This window comes from Engraulis encrasicolus, chromosome 21 (genome assembly GCF_034702125.1).
Source record: "Engraulis encrasicolus isolate BLACKSEA-1 chromosome 21, IST_EnEncr_1.0, whole genome shotgun sequence".
Classification (NCBI taxonomy): domain Eukaryota; kingdom Metazoa; phylum Chordata; class Actinopteri; order Clupeiformes; family Engraulidae; genus Engraulis; species Engraulis encrasicolus.
This window is the reverse complement of record NC_085877.1, coordinates 32726292-32743708: the sequence shown is the minus strand read 5'-3', so window position 1 is coordinate 32743708 and position 17417 is coordinate 32726292. Positions and strand designations below refer to the sequence as shown.

Sequence of the window (17417 nt, the reverse complement as noted above, 5' to 3'; positions counted from 1 at the left end):
AACAAAGTCAAATGACAACTGAAAATTAAGTCTGCTCACCAAGCTCCTGTTTTACTTATTTAATGTGATGAGCTTGAAGTGCAGACTTCATTTTCAGTTTTCAAATGTCTTTATTGTCCCATTACATCTGCAGAAATATGGGGGTGTACACTCACTTGTGTAATACACTATATATGTAAGCAGAGACGTTGTCCAAGTCCTTGGTCATGTGATGCCTGCTGCAGTGTACTCCACGTCTTCAGACCGCTTCGCTGTATATAAAATAATGGCATATGAAGTGTGATGAGAATACGTCACTGTTTGGTACACCAACAACTTAACATACTTATGTCGTTTACATTATTTACCTCAACATTAAGCAGCTGAACTTGTATTAGTGGCAGGTTCATGGGAAGAAAACACAATAGATAAGGAGATGGGCTGCTCGTGTTTCAAAGCATGCTACCTAATCAGTGAAAATCATGGGGTGGTAGTTTCATGGTGTGGGCATGCATATCTGTCAATAGAATTGGTACCCTTGTAATTATTGAAGATAGTGGCTACTGACAAACGCTGAGAGTTTACTACGCTTGATGTATACTTTTATCCAGTCCAATTACTTTTTGCCCCTTCAAATTGGGAGGCACATGTAAAAATAAGTGAAAGTCACTTTGGATGAAAGCATTGGCTGAGTGTAGTGTAATGTTACATACCGGGTACTATATAGTATCATAGATGGCAGCAGGCTGGTCGGGTCCTCAGTTGTGCACTGGCAACCGTGGCTGGTCCTTGTCCGTGTCTCTATGGGGCCTCTTCTCAGGTCGGAGTGACAATCCTTGATGATGCTGACTATGGTGAGACCTGCTGGCGTGTAGCCTACTGTACATTTGCAGACATCTGTAAAGAAAATGATGACAAACGAAGGGTGATGAGAACATCATATATTTCATTACTATTTTATTACTAATATATAAACACATGCAGAGTAAGGAGATGATGGTGTTAGCTTTACATTGGAAGGTCTCTGGTCTTAACTCAGGAGCATACTTTATATTATATTAGGGATTTTAAACTTTACTTACCTGACAGTGAGTCCTGGCTCTGTTTTCCAGGTGAAGTGTGGTTTGTTGTTTGCCTACAGAATGAAACCATGTCACATGAGGATGGGGAAAGGATGTTTACTACACATGTTCACGCTGCCACCTACACGAGAAGGGTCCAGCTGCAGTAAAACAGTTCCACCCTTAATGCAAGCACGCCCATGGGCGTTCCCGGCATTTGCCGTATTGGCCAATCGTGAAGGGATACGGCATGATGTCATTTTCAAGGCCATTTCCGGATGAAGGCTCCATGTTTGTTACAAAGATATCCCGTGCAAATTGTTATCTTCCAGATAGTAGAGCGGCTACAAGGCCAATTTGGCTTGAATCGTGCAAATTATGATACAAGCATGAAACTTGGCAGGTATGTGCTTAAGACCAATACAATCAAATCTACCTGATTGGCCACTTGAAATGGCGGCCATTTTCCAAGATGGCCGCCAAAAAGGGCTCCAGAAATGGATTTATGGCATAGAATTGACCTAGAAATTTATGATAAAAGCATGAAAATCAACGTGTATGTGTTTAAGACCTATACGATCAAATCTACCTGATTGGCCACTTGAAATGGCGGCCATTTTCCAAGATGGCTGCCAAAAAAGACCCCAGAAATGGATTTATTGCATAGAATTGGCCTAGAAAATTATGATACAAGCATGAAATTCAACATGTATGTGCTTAAGACCAATATGATCAAATCTACCTGATTGGCCACTTGAAATGGCGGCCATTTTCCAAGATGGCTGCCAAAAAAGACACCAGAAATTGATTTATTGCATAGAATTGACCTAGAAAATGATTATACAAGCATGAAATTCAATATGTATGTGCTTAAGATCAATACGATCAAATCTACCAGATTGGCCACTTGAAATGGTGGCCATTTTCCAAGATGGCCGCCAAAAGGACCCCAGACATTGATTTATTGCATAGAATTGACCTAGCAAATTATGATACAAGCATGAAAGCACATGTATGTGCTTAAGACCAGTGCAATCAAATTTACCCAATTAGTCACTTGAAATGGCGGCCATTTTCTAAGATGGCTGCCAAAAAACTAAAAGACCCTAGAAAATGATTTATTGCACAGAATTGTCCAAGCAATTTATGATGCAATTCGGCTTGTATGTGATTAAGACCAATAGGCCTACAATCAAGTCTACTTTATTTGCTACTTAAAATGCTGGCCATTTTCCAAGATAGCGGCCAAAAAGACCCTAGAAATTTGCAAATTTCATATATGCAAATTGCAAATTTGGTGGAAATAATTGTTCACCCTCCTTAAATATGTTAGCATGGATGATGAAGTGACACAGATATTAAAAATGTTCTGCAATGACACATAAGCCACTCACACACAAATAGCATGGTGATGACATGCTAATGCCAGTTCTTAATTTAATATCAATGGAGGACGTCCGCCCCCNCCCCCCACACACACACACACACACACACACCCCGAAGGCTATGAGATGCTAATAATACGATGACACTGCGGTAATAATATGTCAATAACGGCAATTTGTGGTTCTCTCGATATTGCTGTTAAACAAGCGGTACACCAGAAACAAGAATTGTCATGAATTTAGTATTTGCTCTGGACTTGACGTTGACATGTTTGATTTAGCTATCACATAATGGCTTTGGCTTGTCAGCCTGGAACATTCAAAGATAAGAGCCTCCTCCCAGAGGCTGTGGAACATTCTGTTTCATTCAATTTCTCTAGTCAGTTGCCCAAGGGTGAGAAGGCTGATCGTGTCAAGGCCACCTGGATCCTCGCCTCTCCTAATAGGACGCATAACACGTGTCTCCCTTGGGTCGGTCACCCCTTACTATGTGTGTCTCATTCGTTCAGCAGGAGCAGGAGTGTCAATTGTGCTGCCTAGAGTGCTGTCCCTGGGTAGGGCGACCGTGGTTAGCTAGACCATACTTCTCCAATGAAGTATCTCAGGCCCCTGCTCGACCAGGATGCATGATCGAGGGGAAGTGCGTCTTTGATGTCCCCCTTGGACTTTGGGAACCATAGTGTGTGCCCTCAAACGGGTATCTATCGGGGCTGGCTTGGCCAGCTCGCTGTGGTGGTGGTTGCTACTAGGTTCTCCGTCCGCAACTTGGACCTACGGCCCTGCTGGAGAATGGTCTTTTCTGCCAGCACGGTTGCACCTGTGGATGTTGTGTACTGAACATGCTGGAAATGCCCCCTTGTGCCAAGGCCTGGTTTGCCATTGGGGAATACCACTTGGTATTGGGGGCCTCGCTACACCTCTGTGGGCTCCACCTGCACATCGGTTACACCCAGACGGGTGGTTTCCGTGCCCTGGGTTCCCTCCACTGCGTGCTCTCCGTGGTATTGGTTGTCCGGACGCTGCCTTTGTGTGCCTAGCCTCTCTTCTTCGGGTTCGGAACGAAGACCCTGGGCCCTTGGGCGGCTGTTGCGTCTTGGGCTGCGCGTTGGGTGAGCATGACGTTTATCACTGCTGATGGACGCTGCCTCTTCTCCTTCAACAGCTCTGGACATTGGCAGGAGAATGGTCTGTGCCCCGGCCAAGCTTTTGTTTGCGCATTCTAGGTAAAGTCAACTCAATCTGGAGTTTTTCAAAACCCATATGGGATGTCGAGTGTTTCGACAAAAAGAGAACTATAGGTTACCGAGGGTATCTCTGGTTCTCTGAGGGAGATGAACGAGACATCTCACTAGATTGCTAATCTCACCCACAAGCTCAAAGGTTAGTTGCCTCAGATTGAAGCTCAGAGCCCAGCGCACCTGGGCTTTGTCCCCAAGGGGGTGGGATCCCCAGCTGTGCAGCTCATTGGCCTGACGGTATGGTTGAAAGCAAGTTTTGGCAAATGGTCGCGGGCGTTACCCATAGTGAGATGTCTGGTTCATATGCCTCAGAGAGCCGGGGTTACCCTCGGTAGCCTATAGTTGTGTGCCTTTTCTTGATTGTGTTTCCTTCTATGATGAAATCATTGGAAATTCAAACAGTGAATGTTAACATTGATTTGGGCCACATCTGCTAGATTAATTGCAATTAATGAAGTTCTAGTGTCTTCTTTGATGGCCATCTTTAAAAATGGCTACCATACATTTTCAAGTTGCAAATGAGTGGATTTGATTATAGGCCTATTGCTCTTAAGCACAAACACACAAAATGACATACTTGTATCATCATTTTTTTGCTCACCTCTGGGCTAAATTCAGCCTTTTTGTGGCCAAAATGGCTTCCATTTCAAGCGGGGAGTCAGGAAGATTTGATTGTATTGTTTTTTTTGCACATTCATGCCAAAATTGATGCTTGTATAATAACTTGCTTGATCAATCCTGTGCAACAAATCCATTTCTATGGTATTTTTTGGCGGCCATCTTGGAAAATCGCTGTCATTTAAACTGGAAAATTACTTAAAATGTATTGTGTTGGTCTTAAGCACATAACTGCCACATTTCTTGGTTGTGCTTGTATCATAATTTCCTTTCTCAATTCTGTGCAACAAATCCATTTTTAGAGTTTTTCATGGTGGCCATTTTGGAAAATGGCCACCATAGCAAATGGCAAAACAGACAGATTTGATCGTATTGGTCTTAAGCACATACATGTTGAATTTCATGCTTGTATCATACTTTTCTAGGTCAATTTTATGCAATAAATCACTTTTTGGGGTCTCTTTTGGCGGCCATCTTGGAAAATGGCCACCATTTCAAGTGACCAATCAGGTAGATTTGATCTTATTGGTCTTGAGCACATATATGTTGAATTTCATACTTGTATCATCATTTTCTAGGTCAATTCTATGCAATAAATCTATTTCTGGGGTCCTTTTTGGCGGCCATCTTAGAAAATGGCCGCCATTTGAAGTGGCCAATCAGGTAGATTTGATCTTATTGGTCTTGAGCACATATATGTTGAATTTCATACTTGTATCATAATTTTCAAGGTCAATTACATGCAATAAATCAATTTCTGGTGTCTTTTTTGGCGGCCATCTTGGAAAATGGCCGCCATTTCAAGTGGCCAATCAGGTAGATCTGATCATATTGTTCTTGAGCACATACATGTTGAATTTCATGCTTGTATCATACATTTCTAGGTCAATTCTATGCAATAAATCCATTTCTGGGGTCTTTTTTGGCGGCCATCTTGGAAAATGGCCGCCATTTCAAGTGGCCAATCGGGTAGATTTGATCGTATGTGTCTTGAGCACACACTTGCCGAATTTCACGCTTGTATCATAATTTGCACGATTTTTCCTGTAGCCGCTCTACTAAGAGAAACGTTTCACTGAACATTCCACTGACATAATATTCTCAACAATTTATGGAAGAAAGTGAGATAAATCACACGTTTTCTAATCCCAATATGTCTTTTGCTTCGTCTTCCCGTACCTCGGACATTGTAGCCTACTGTTTAGGAGTCGTGTCGCTATACACAAATTTGTCATAGCAACGTATCAGGTCGCCAAAATGTCAACACGACGACGTTGACATTACCTTACCTAGCTGTGTGTATCGAGGTCACTGTTAACACTGTGTAGGCTATATGATTAAACATCCTTTCCAGGATATTAACACACCCGGAAAAATAATAATAATTTAAAAAACCCTTTTGTCGAGGTTGTTCACTTGGTAAGACATGATATAGGCTACTTAGAAAAGTTTGAAACGATGTAAAACATCAGCAACACATTCCCGACTTTTTAAAGTAATGAGTGTCACCTCACCACATTTATGTGGCAATGTGGTCAGCTTGGAAAGAGCAGATGAAGAGTTCAGATGCAAAACCCCCTAAATCCATTTCTGAAGACCTGCACTTGTATATTTTTAGAGAACCCTGTTGTTGGTTTGGTTTATATTCATGTACTTGATAATACATATAAATAGTTATATTACCTAAACAAAATAACACACTATGCAATTTTGATAGCTTTGTATTAAATAAAAATGAATTAGGATTATTTTCTGAAAAGGCACTTAGGGGGTTTTGCATCTGAACTCTTCAGATATTAATGGAAAAATATATGAAATAGTATTTGAAATAGCAATAGGCTATTTGTTTGTTTTATTGGAGAAAAACGATTTCTTCATTACCATAGGCCTACCATACTCCTAGCTTGGGAACTCCTACACTGCCTTTAGTTCTACACAATCGTTTCGATCTGAAAGACACTTCACTTGTGATTAGGTCTGGTGTTAACCAGGCAACCATACTCCATGTCTGTCTATGATTTAGGAGTGACCACACTGAGCTTACCTCTTTATCCAGGAGAGGTTCCAGATTGGCCTGTCTTAATTCAAAGGCCATCAGAAAACAGAGAAAATGTTCCCTACCATTATAACCAGTGTTTGTGCGTACATAATCAGGACCGCTGACAGCTTTGGCTGTGCCCAGGACAAAGTCATCTGAAAGGGCCCCCCACTCAATACATAGACTACATACAATGTAATGAGGACCCATTCCTGGACCCCTCGTCTCACTGGGCCCAGGTCAACGGACCCCTTTGTCCCCCCTGTCAGCTTCCCTGCATGTAGGCCACATACATTGCTGAAAGAAGTGAACGAGACAGGAATGAAATGTGAAAATGTATTTCTGTTTACTTTTACACTATGAAGTGTGAACGGTCACCTCCTTCTCCTCATATTCAGAGTGCATAAAACAGCACTCAACTGTGTGGTCTGTTGATAGCCTGAATAGTACAGTAGATTAGACTCCATTTTTTGACAAAAATCTATGGAGGGTTAACACAAAGTTTGAAATTGTGTTTGACCAGTCAGTTTAACTAATAACTAAAAATAATGCATTGACATGAAATACAGACTGATACATTCAATAAATACAGTCACACAGAGACACAAACAGTGTGCAATAAGAAGAGTAACATACTGATGGACAATAAATACACAAACACAGTGGACACACACACACACACACACACACACACACATGGCAGGAGGAGATCATACAGGTGATGTGAAGATGCTGAATATAAGGTGCAATGAGTAAAGTGTAAGTGGCATGGTGAAAGAAGTGTTCATGGAATATTCTCCAGTGTCCTTGGAATATTCATGTGGTTTTCTTCAGAACGTTGAGGAGACTGATGGCTTGTGGAAAGAAGCCGTTTCCCAGTGTGCTTGTGCGGCACCGCATGCCGGGCTAGCGCTTCCCTGATGGTAGTAGGGAGAACAGTCTGTATGCTGGATGAGTTGTGTCTTTATGATGTTCATTGCCCTCTTGGAACAGTGTGAAGTGTACAGATCCTGAATGGCTGGTAGGGGTGATCTTATGAGCTTTTCTGCCGAGCTCACCACACTCTCTGTACTGCCTTCTAGTCTTCAGCTTGACGGCTGCCATGCCAGACAGAGAGGCTGCTGGTCAGGATGCTCTCAATGACACCCCTGTAGAAGGTGGTGAGTGCCGATGTGGGGCGGTCGGCTCTTCTCTCATCCTTCGCAGGAAGTGGAGTAGTGTCTGTGCCTTTTTGAGATGGTGGAGCCATGTGGTGCAGTTGGCAGAGGAGGAGCGGCACAGTGGTTGGTGCTGGGTTGATCAGGTTCAGAACCAAAGTTGCTGGTGTCATCAGCCCTCCCTCTGAAAACTGGCTCCGTGCCTGTCAAAAAAAAAGGCATGCTAATGTTATGAATGAAAATAAAGACAAAAACAAGCACCCCCTATCTACCTACAGAAAGACATGACCATGTGCATATGCTTGTGCACACGCCCCCCCACACACTGCTACTGTCTTAAAGTGTGGCACGCAGGCACGCACGCAGGCAGGCACGCACACAGGCACGCACGCAGGCCTATTCTCCCCCCTTTGCCTCAAGTCAAGTGTGCATTTTAGAGGTTGGCCTCACCTGCACATGTGTGAAGAGCAGGGAGATGGGAGGTTGAGGATGACGAGGCAGGGCAGGAGGTTCTCCTTGTGAGCTGCCCTGGTCCTGATGCTGATTGCCCATCACCATGCTGTGGCTCATCAAACCCATTACTGGCATATCCATGCTGAACAGGAACGACTGCTTCCATCTGCACACATGCATGCACACACACACACACACACACACACACACACACACACACACACACACACACACACACACACACACACACACACACACACACACACACGAGAGGGTATACATAGAATACACTACATAAAAATCACACCCATCATTTTAATGCAGAACACCAGGCTGAAGAGATACAGAGCTTCTGGCCTGTACAGGGGTCACTACTACTGTGCCAGTGTTTTGTATTATCCTCTATACACAAGTTCTGCTATAAATAAACCCAGCACATGAAGGAATTACTGTATTGGTCTAGTGCAGAACAAAACAGATTCAGTGATTTACTCACCACTGTGTGCGAGTTTCTGTGTTCAGCTCAGGTGGAAGCCTCCATCACAACATGTTGGTACTGATATCAACCATCTTTCAGAAAACTGTCTGCCTGTCAGAAATAGCAAAATTATGTTACCACAACAAGGTAGTATCTTAAAGATACCCTTAACCAAAGGCAGACGGACACACACTGCTACTGTCTTGGTTCTAGGACACACACACGCCCTTTAAGGGTCACATGTATAATGACCGGGTTCTCACTCACGCACTCTCTCGCACTCACTCGCACACTTCTTACTCACTCGCACACTTCTTTTCTCCTACTTTTGCCTCAGACAATGCAGTGAGTTTTTAAAAATTGGCCTTACCTGCACATGTGTGAAGGGCAGGAAGAGAGGTTGAGGATGGAGCTGCCAGTCAGGAGGTCCAGAGCTGTCCTGGTCCATCACCATCATGTGGATCATCAACCCCAACTTCTTATATCTGCGTGCACACATTCTCTCTCTCTCACACACACACACACACACACACACACACACACACACACACACACACACACTTGGAGAGATACAGGTTGTATGGCACATCAGGAGGCAGGGGTATTGTTGCGCTCTAGATGTTTAGAAATAAGTAGGTGCATGGACCCAAAAAGTAGACTTCAATGTGGGAGCACACTAAAGACACTAAGGTCAAGTCACTACTCTCTGATGGCAGCAACCTGAAACGTCTGCTCTAATCTGCTCTGAGAATTGTTTAAAAAAAAAAAAAAATCTGCTTGTGCTTGACCTTAGTGTCTTATTTAGTGTGTGAACCTGCTCCCACATTGAACTATATGGCACATTTAAAATCAGACCCAATGACAAGTCAAGTCAAGTCGGTTTTATTTTCAATTTCTTTACATGCACTGGTCAAGAATTGAAATTACGTTTAACACCAGGTTGAACAAATATGACACCTCCGACTTTCAGTGCTATTCTATACATCTTTGCCTCAAAGAAACACAACTGATAGCTCAGATGATGAAACAGACGTGCACAACACAGCACAGGAAGAAACTACTGTATAAACACCTTTTGGCCCAGTGCTTACCGGTAATTTGCTTAAGGGTAAATACAGCATCATTTCGTGATAGCTCGTGGTACAACAAACATTCAAAACATCTGCGTGTCATTTGAGAGGGATGTCAAAACTATACGTTTATTCAAACGAGTAACAAACCACGAAACTGTTATTAATACGGAGATCATTTCGTGATCACTTTGTGGCGAACTTTATGATATTTAAGCAAGCAAGCACACAATCCGATAACCATTCGAAAGACCGTCAAAACGTTTATGAATTAACTTTTCGTAGTAGGCCTAGTTAACTTTTATTCTAGTCTGGCTAGCCATTAGTATCCGTCATCTCACCCTTGTCATGTTAACGTCTTACCTTACACATAACAATGTACTCCATTCACATTTGCCTCGCTCGTATTGTCGTAACAAGATTCTGAGATGTGCTGCCTTTGTCCATTCTGACCAGGCTGGCTAGCTAGCTACCAGGTTGGAAATACTGTAATAAACTAGCACAGATTTCCCAGGCAGTGAAGCCTGTAGTCGGGTATGAAGGGCAACAGATGTTCATATTTGGGAACCAAAGGCAGTTTCCTGCTTAACATATGCAGTGAAGTAGTCACAAGAATGGCAATTACACAGGAATAATAGTTGCCTTGTCTGCCCATAGCTTAGTGCTGTACATTATGACCACTACACACACAACATCTGAAACAAACTTACGAAGGGCGGCCTGTTAGCTTGCCTTGAAGCTAAAAAAAAAACATTAGCCAAAGCCGCTAGTTGGTGGGGGTCGTAGGCCGAGGTGGTTAAATGTTCGCCCTCCGACTGAAAGTCAACTAGTAAAGTAACCGTTATGTATATTCATGCATTTATACTGAAATCTTACCGACAGTTGAGTGTTCGCTGCAGCGAAATCCATCCAGTGAGTCGTTTCAAAAAGTCCCGCGCGGCGCTTGTGTTGTCATTCGGTAGCATGTCACTGACTTCAGTTCAGAAACTTCAACAGCCAAAGGGGCGTTACTGTGAGGGCGGTCTAGTAAGGGGGAATGGGCGTAGCGGTATTAGCTGGACAAGACGCAGCTGGACCATATTGACCTACACAGCATCCTCCTCACAACCGCAGGGGCAAAACACCTGAAACATAATAATGTAATCCTTTTTCAGTCCAAGATATAGACTAGAAAATGAGTGACAGCATCACAATCAGTTTGTATGCAAGTGTAGTGGACCCCCCATTTTTGTCTTTTTGTTATTCCCTTATTCTCATTCCCTGTCTTTTTGTTGTCCTGTCAGAAGTTGTCTTTTAGTTTAATTATGCTGTTGCACGTTATCGCCAATAGATGGCATCATAGGACCAGCAATGAGTGCAGAGGCCCTCTCTGGTGCAGTAGCCAGTGACTTCGGTCACATAAAAAGAACGAAACGTGGAAGTGACAGGCTTTGTTATGATACAGAAGGCAGCTGTGTCAGCTGTACAGTTATGCTGAGGAAAATGTAAATAAACAACGAACTCAGCGAAACTCCACACACTTGAGGACCTTATTCATTAAGTGTGCAAAGCATTCACGCAATAATGCCACCAGGTTATTAACATACTGATAACGAACGTAGGCCTACCAATGACCATCATTTCATCACCAACTAGCAACTTGGAAATTTGGCAATACAGAAACGAACAATGTTTAACAGTTCACGGAGGAACACAGCTAGACTACGTTGCTTTTCCGATGTGGCCACTGGCACGCATAATGCCAGAATGGTAGTGAAATGTTTACAGCATCTTGATGTAAGGACTTGGCTACGGAAGGAGGGAATCCTTACACCTGATGCACGCCAAACAGACACATTTTGCTTCCAAAAGCAATGGCATTCAAATTATAATTAAGTTACTTGACAAGCCGACAGATCATCAAACACTGAAAGATCAGCATGCTGCCTTGGGCTAATAACAAGCTAGCATTGTCGTACGTGTTTGTTTAACAAAGCTCAGTCATTTTGGTCAATCAGCCACGTATTGGGCCTAATACATGTTTTTATTTTACTTACCAAAACTGCAGAGGTCCTTACAGAATACGGAGAAGTACATCCAAAAGTACAACAACGCATATTTGTGGGGAAAGTGTACCAAAATTAAATAACCCATGGCAGTGATGAAGCTGTTGAAAGTAATGCAGCAGGGAGGGAGCTTCCCCTGGAGACGGCGCGAGAGTCGTCCTTCGCCTTGACGACGGCCTGCCTGTCAATCAAAACAATAATTCTAAAGAATGTCAACTGCCAATCAACCCAAATAGCTATGCTCATTGGTCATTTAAACTATTTTAATAGCTCTCTCAAATACAGGGTCAGCCTGAAAAAAATGTCTGGGCTGTTTGGAAGGGAGGGACAACTATCGTAGGAACTAAACAGAGCCGACTTGGCAAGAATTGGCAAGGAGGTATATGGCTTCAAGCCCACCATTGAGAATAATGGGAAAAGGCGCTCTACTTCCTTCTTCCGCCCAAAAATCGTCCCATGTCCCGCCCCCAGCCGTTGCTTCACAACACATCGAACATCCGCAGTCTAGTTATAATAGAAGTCTGTGGTCGGGGCAGAGAGATTTTAGAATGAGAGAGGACATATGGCGGCCATCTTGGTGACGCCTCCGGGGTGCTATTTCGCGATTAAGTAGACCAGATCTGAGAGTCAATGGGAAAAAAGAATGGGGAAACTGAGTATAGGACGGAGGGGAACCCAGCGTTTGTGAAAACCATATGGTTGAAACGACCGTGAAAAACTGATCAATCTAGACTACTTGGTTGTGTCATACGAGTCAAAATAAAGCTTTTTGAGCCACTTTTCTCACGGTTTTTTTGACAGAGCGCAGGCGCAGTAGTTCCATAACGGCACGAGAGCAACGGCTTTTCACAACTGAGCATGTGCATAATTTCGCGTGCGCCGATGCAGCCAGATGATTGGATCACTGGCAACGCAGCTCAGCAGGCACATTGGCTCTTGTTACCAGAAAGGCGGGAGATGTGCGGGTAGACGCCATATTTGCGTTACGAATCTTCACCGTTAATTTCTATGTACCTGTCCTATCTCCCCTTACTAGAATATTTCTGGTCGGGGGAAACATTGGCCATTCAGATTCTACTAGCGGCAAAACTCGAGGCACCGCGCACCAGTCGCAGTGAACAGCTGATGAACACACGTATCTGACACACGTACCCCTCCCCACCCCCCTCATTATCTTCTACTTTGGTACTCTCGCTTTCCTTTTACAAATGGCCGCTGTCCAAATCGCCGTTTCAAAGGTAAATAATTTCAGCAGGGTTTGGGAATTGTGAATTGTTTCATTAGCTACGCCCGTCCACTTGTGAAAATAAATAGCATAGCCCAACGGCAGCAGGGGACCATTCCATCAACGGCGGTAACCCCAAATCCGAGCTAAAGTCGGTAAACTATGCTATTTTTAGACAGAGATCCGATCCATCAGCCTTGCTAACCTGAAACTCAGCTGAGTTGCCACGGTAATTTATGCTCCAACGTTAACCTGGTAGCTCCCAGGTTTAACACCAGGCTAAATGAATCAGTGTTGCACAAAACATGAACCTGTAGGAAACAGCTGTCACAACGGGCACGTTCCGCTTGATTCCCGCCATCATTTTACGAGATCAAAGCGAACCAGTCATCAGTTTTAATAGTCTATGATGTGATAATGCCAGTAAAAACTACAATAGTTACCATTGTCTTTCATTTTGCGGGATTTCTGATAATCAGCATATTTAAAAAAAAAAAACATTTATAGTGTTGATTTACTAAGATGATACTGGACAATTCCTTCCATGACAATGAAGACGTGAATGGCCCAGTGGGCAGGTGCGCTGCGTAATAAGAGGTCGTCCCGGGTTCAAGTCTTGCATGGCGACATGTTAGAAATGAAAACTTTATAACATACTTTTGCCTATTCTCTCCTTTGATGTCGCTTTGTGGCTGGCTTCATTTGCTGTCAAGCAATAGGTCTACCAATAGGCCTACCTTAAATGTAGACCTTTAGGCTATTTTCAGCATAGGCAATAAAAAAAACGTCTTCACAACCACCTTAGATGCCTACGCTTGGAGTTTGCATTGCAATGATTCAATTATCTCTGCCTAACGTTTTACCTAGTCTATGCCTTTTATCATAAAAGAAATTCTTCTGAAAGATAAAATTAAAACACCTTAGATGATGCAAGCATTTTATTTTTGCGCATTGAAATTATGGCAGTCGAGGTTCGGACGAGACTCTCCCTTTGATAATTGAGTTGATCTGTCATTACGCATGGTGGGGATTGAACGCTGGTCTCTCAATCAAAGTGCGGTTGCGTTACCGCTCACCTACAGATGGTCGCCTAATATCTCTGATAAAGACTTGATTTGACAAGGCATGCCGGAGTATACAACATGATCGCATTTTCGACAATCGTCGATATGGACTTCCCATGTACAACGTGCACGAGCGCAACGCCAGCTTTGATGAGTGCGGCCAAAGAAAATGGAATCTTGTACAAGAACCACAACTAGCTGGTGTGGCCAGGAGTGGCACTGCAGCTATGTTATCACAGCCAAGTAAATAATGAATGGGTGCCAATGGGGCTGTACCCTTCTCATAGAACTATCTGCCCGTGTGATTTTTTCCCTGGAAACAATGGAGTCGCGTTCGATAGATATGAGTAAGTGAAAGCATTTGCCGACACGTTTGCATCTTGTCAAGTGTTACATTCGTGAAAATGACCCTTATTTCAACTATAGCAATGACATAACACGTGACAATCGACTTTACGGGACTACGCCATTTGTTTTGTAGTTTTAAGTCTGACTTCAGATGTCCAGTGGTGGACGAAGTACACCAGTTATGTACTTGAGTAAAAGTACAGTTACCTTGCGTTGAAAACTACTCAAGTAAAAGTGAAAGTATTCACCTCACTATTTTACTTGAGTAGAAGTACAAAAGTATCTGCCGTCAAAAATACTTAAATACTAAAAGTAAAAAGTAAAAAATTAAAAATGAAGCCTTTGGTGCAATTTTGATATTTAAGTGTTGTAGGCCTAGTTTGGTCATATCTAATTAAATATCCTCCATGGATGTTATAGCATCAGAAGTTAATTTTCACCTCTAAACATTTAATACTCACCCTAACATGCCCAAAAGAACACATGAAAGGGCCATTAATATTAAGAATGATTAGGCTGAAATTGATTATATGCCTATTAGAACAATAATACTCCCCAGCCGTAGGCCAACAGTCCAGTATAGGCCTACTTATTTGTGACAGCAAGGAGTTAGAGTAGTAGCCAATAAAGTAGGCCTACTTTATGTTTAATTTTTGTTTTAAATATATATATATATATATAATATATTATTATGTAGTGTTTGGTTATATTAAGGTTGGCTTAGGCCTATGTATGGACAAACAGACTTGCGATTCTAAGATACCTTTAAAGATAGGAACATCTTCATATACTAGTAATGGTCTCTATTTGCTAGATGCCAATGATTTGCAATAGCCTACTTGATACAACTTAATTGGAACACTTATCTGTCTGATCATGAAAAAGCCTTTTGTGTCTGTGCACATCACTGGGCCAATATTTAGCAAAAGTCCACTTTTTTCCTCTTTTTTAACTTTGTTACTGTTGTTTTTTACAACCTCACTTTGGTGATATTGCCAGTGCTTTTCATATCTGAAGCCTACTGACCTGACTTAAGGGAAAGGATTCATGTTGCAAGGATACATGTTGCATGTAGCCTCACTTTGCAACATATGGTGGGCATGGCAATCCTCATATACAAACCCTTTACACAAGCCTCTTTTCCATACAGTTGAAGCAAATCATTTTTTGGTGACAGGGGAGTCTATTAGACAAGTAATTGATATCCTTCAGAAAATACTGCAATGTATTGAGGGGAAAGAATGCAACGGAGTTGTGCGCCTGGATGGTTTGGAATAAGCAGCATGTTTAGGCATCCTGTGTACTTGACTCAAGAAACCAACACGCTACAAAAGCGGCAATTAGGCCTATGTGACTCTATTGTAAGCCATAACACAGATATAGCACAGTAAGTCAAATAAGCAGTAGGGCCTACATTAAGTATCAATTCGCTGATTATTCAGTTCAAACGCGAAGCCTATTTGACAAATTTCGTCTTGTCAGGCAAGTGCAGCCTGCAAGCTAAACCCCTCCCCCTCACACAACGAATACGACTTGCAGATTAATACAACAACGTTATTGTCGTCTGCTTTATTGTTTTGCTGTGCTTTCCGCATGTTACTAGAAAGTACCGTTTCTTCTTATTTCAATTCGTCTCGCAAGTCGCAACAGTGGACACAGTGGTCTTGCTCTGCTCGCTTTCCTTCTAAAACTAATTCTGTACAGTAGAGCTTGTTGTCACGTGACACATTACAACCAATCACAATGGCGAATCTCTGAGTCTGCCAATCGGATTCAGTTTCACTTTCTTCACACAAGCGTGAAATCTCAGATTTCATTTGATCAGGGCATTAAAAATGAATTAATTCACCTGCCGTGTATCGCCTTAAATTAAAAAAAAAAGGAACGAGTAAGGAACGAGTGTTTCTGTAAATGTAACGAAGTGAAAGTACTAAATTTCGCTTTGAAATGTAGTGAAGTAAAAGTATAAAGTCTTACCAAATAAAAATACTTGAGTAAAGTATGAAAGTATGAAAATGTTACTTAAGTACAGTAACGAATTACATTTACTTCGTTACTGTCCACCACTGCAGATGTCGATGTGTTTAAAGTTATGTTAGGATTGTTGCGGACACCTGTTATTTATTGCATTTAAGGTGGTGGAAAAGCGGCATGTGTACATGGGGTAAAGGAAATGACTGCGCTCATCCTTAAGAATTTGGGCACCTTCAATTAACATGTTGGACGGCGGTGGGGGGTTTTGAGGTGTGTGACCGTAGATGTCTCTGCTAGGATCAGTCAGAGTACGTCTCTCGTCAGCTCTGGTCGTGAATAGTCGCAAAGATTCCTCAGCCAGCAGGTATTAGCCGAATGCTAGCGTGTTGCAGGACAAAACTAACACGTCTTTGGGAGAACAAAGCCATGTCAGGAACCTTTAACTTCACTTCTAATACAACGTTCATGATAAGGTACAGAATGTGCACACATCTTTACAAACCAGAGAACAGAACCGTCACAAATCCCTGCTGAGCCATTTAGCCCAATAGGCTCCCATTCATCTTTTACTTGGCTGCGTTCGCCAACGGGGCTATAATGGGAGCCAATGAGAGACGCCTATCTCATAGCTTAGACAATTTCTGGTGCGGCTGAAGTGAAACTAGCCAAGACGCAGCTGATCCTCAGTGGTGGAACGGCGTCTGCCTCAAGTTTAAGCTGCTGTTAGTTGAAACTCCGCTTTTGCGCGTAAGCGCCGCTGAATTCAGCGCCAATGATGGAATGGTCCCCAGGTCTGCGGTCCTAACATGGATGTTTCGCTTTATTTAAATTGACGGCTATATATTCATGCTTGTTTTGATATTTGACCAAAACGCTATTGAATACTTCAGAGTGAGAAAATGTGTTAGAATGACGGTAGGCAGGGACTGACTGCGGTATAAATTGGCAGATTAGCAGATAATTAAATTTGGTTCCCTTATGTCAGATATACACTCGATGAAACCTTCATAAACGTCAGAGGAATGCATAGCAATGGCTATCTGTCATGCCCCGGCCCCTCAATAGCTACAATGATGACTCATTTTGCAACCTGTGCAATCATGATTTTAATGTTAGCAACCAAGGACATCATATTATTTATCTAAATAGCCTATTAACCTAGATGACATCTGTCTTTATCTTTTTCTTCAATCCAATGTTTCTTCATAGTAGGCTAACACCATTTTATTTGGGAAATTTATTTGGGTGTTGCCGGTTCACCGCGACTAGTTTGTCACCTTTTTC

The 17417-nt window shown here is 42.6% G+C and overlaps 1 long non-coding RNA gene across 1 annotated transcript; it reads right to left on the bottom strand.

Annotated features, from left to right (window-relative positions):
* Window positions 1-600: 600 nt before the first annotated feature.
* Window positions 601-11157, bottom strand: LOC134437865 (uncharacterized). Its single transcript, XR_010032496.1, has 3 exons — window positions 10563-11157; window positions 1062-1182; window positions 601-876 (listed from the first exon to the last, which is right to left on the bottom strand). It is a non-coding gene; the product is annotated as an uncharacterized LOC134437865 (long non-coding RNA).
* Window positions 11158-17417: the final 6260 nt, after the last annotated feature.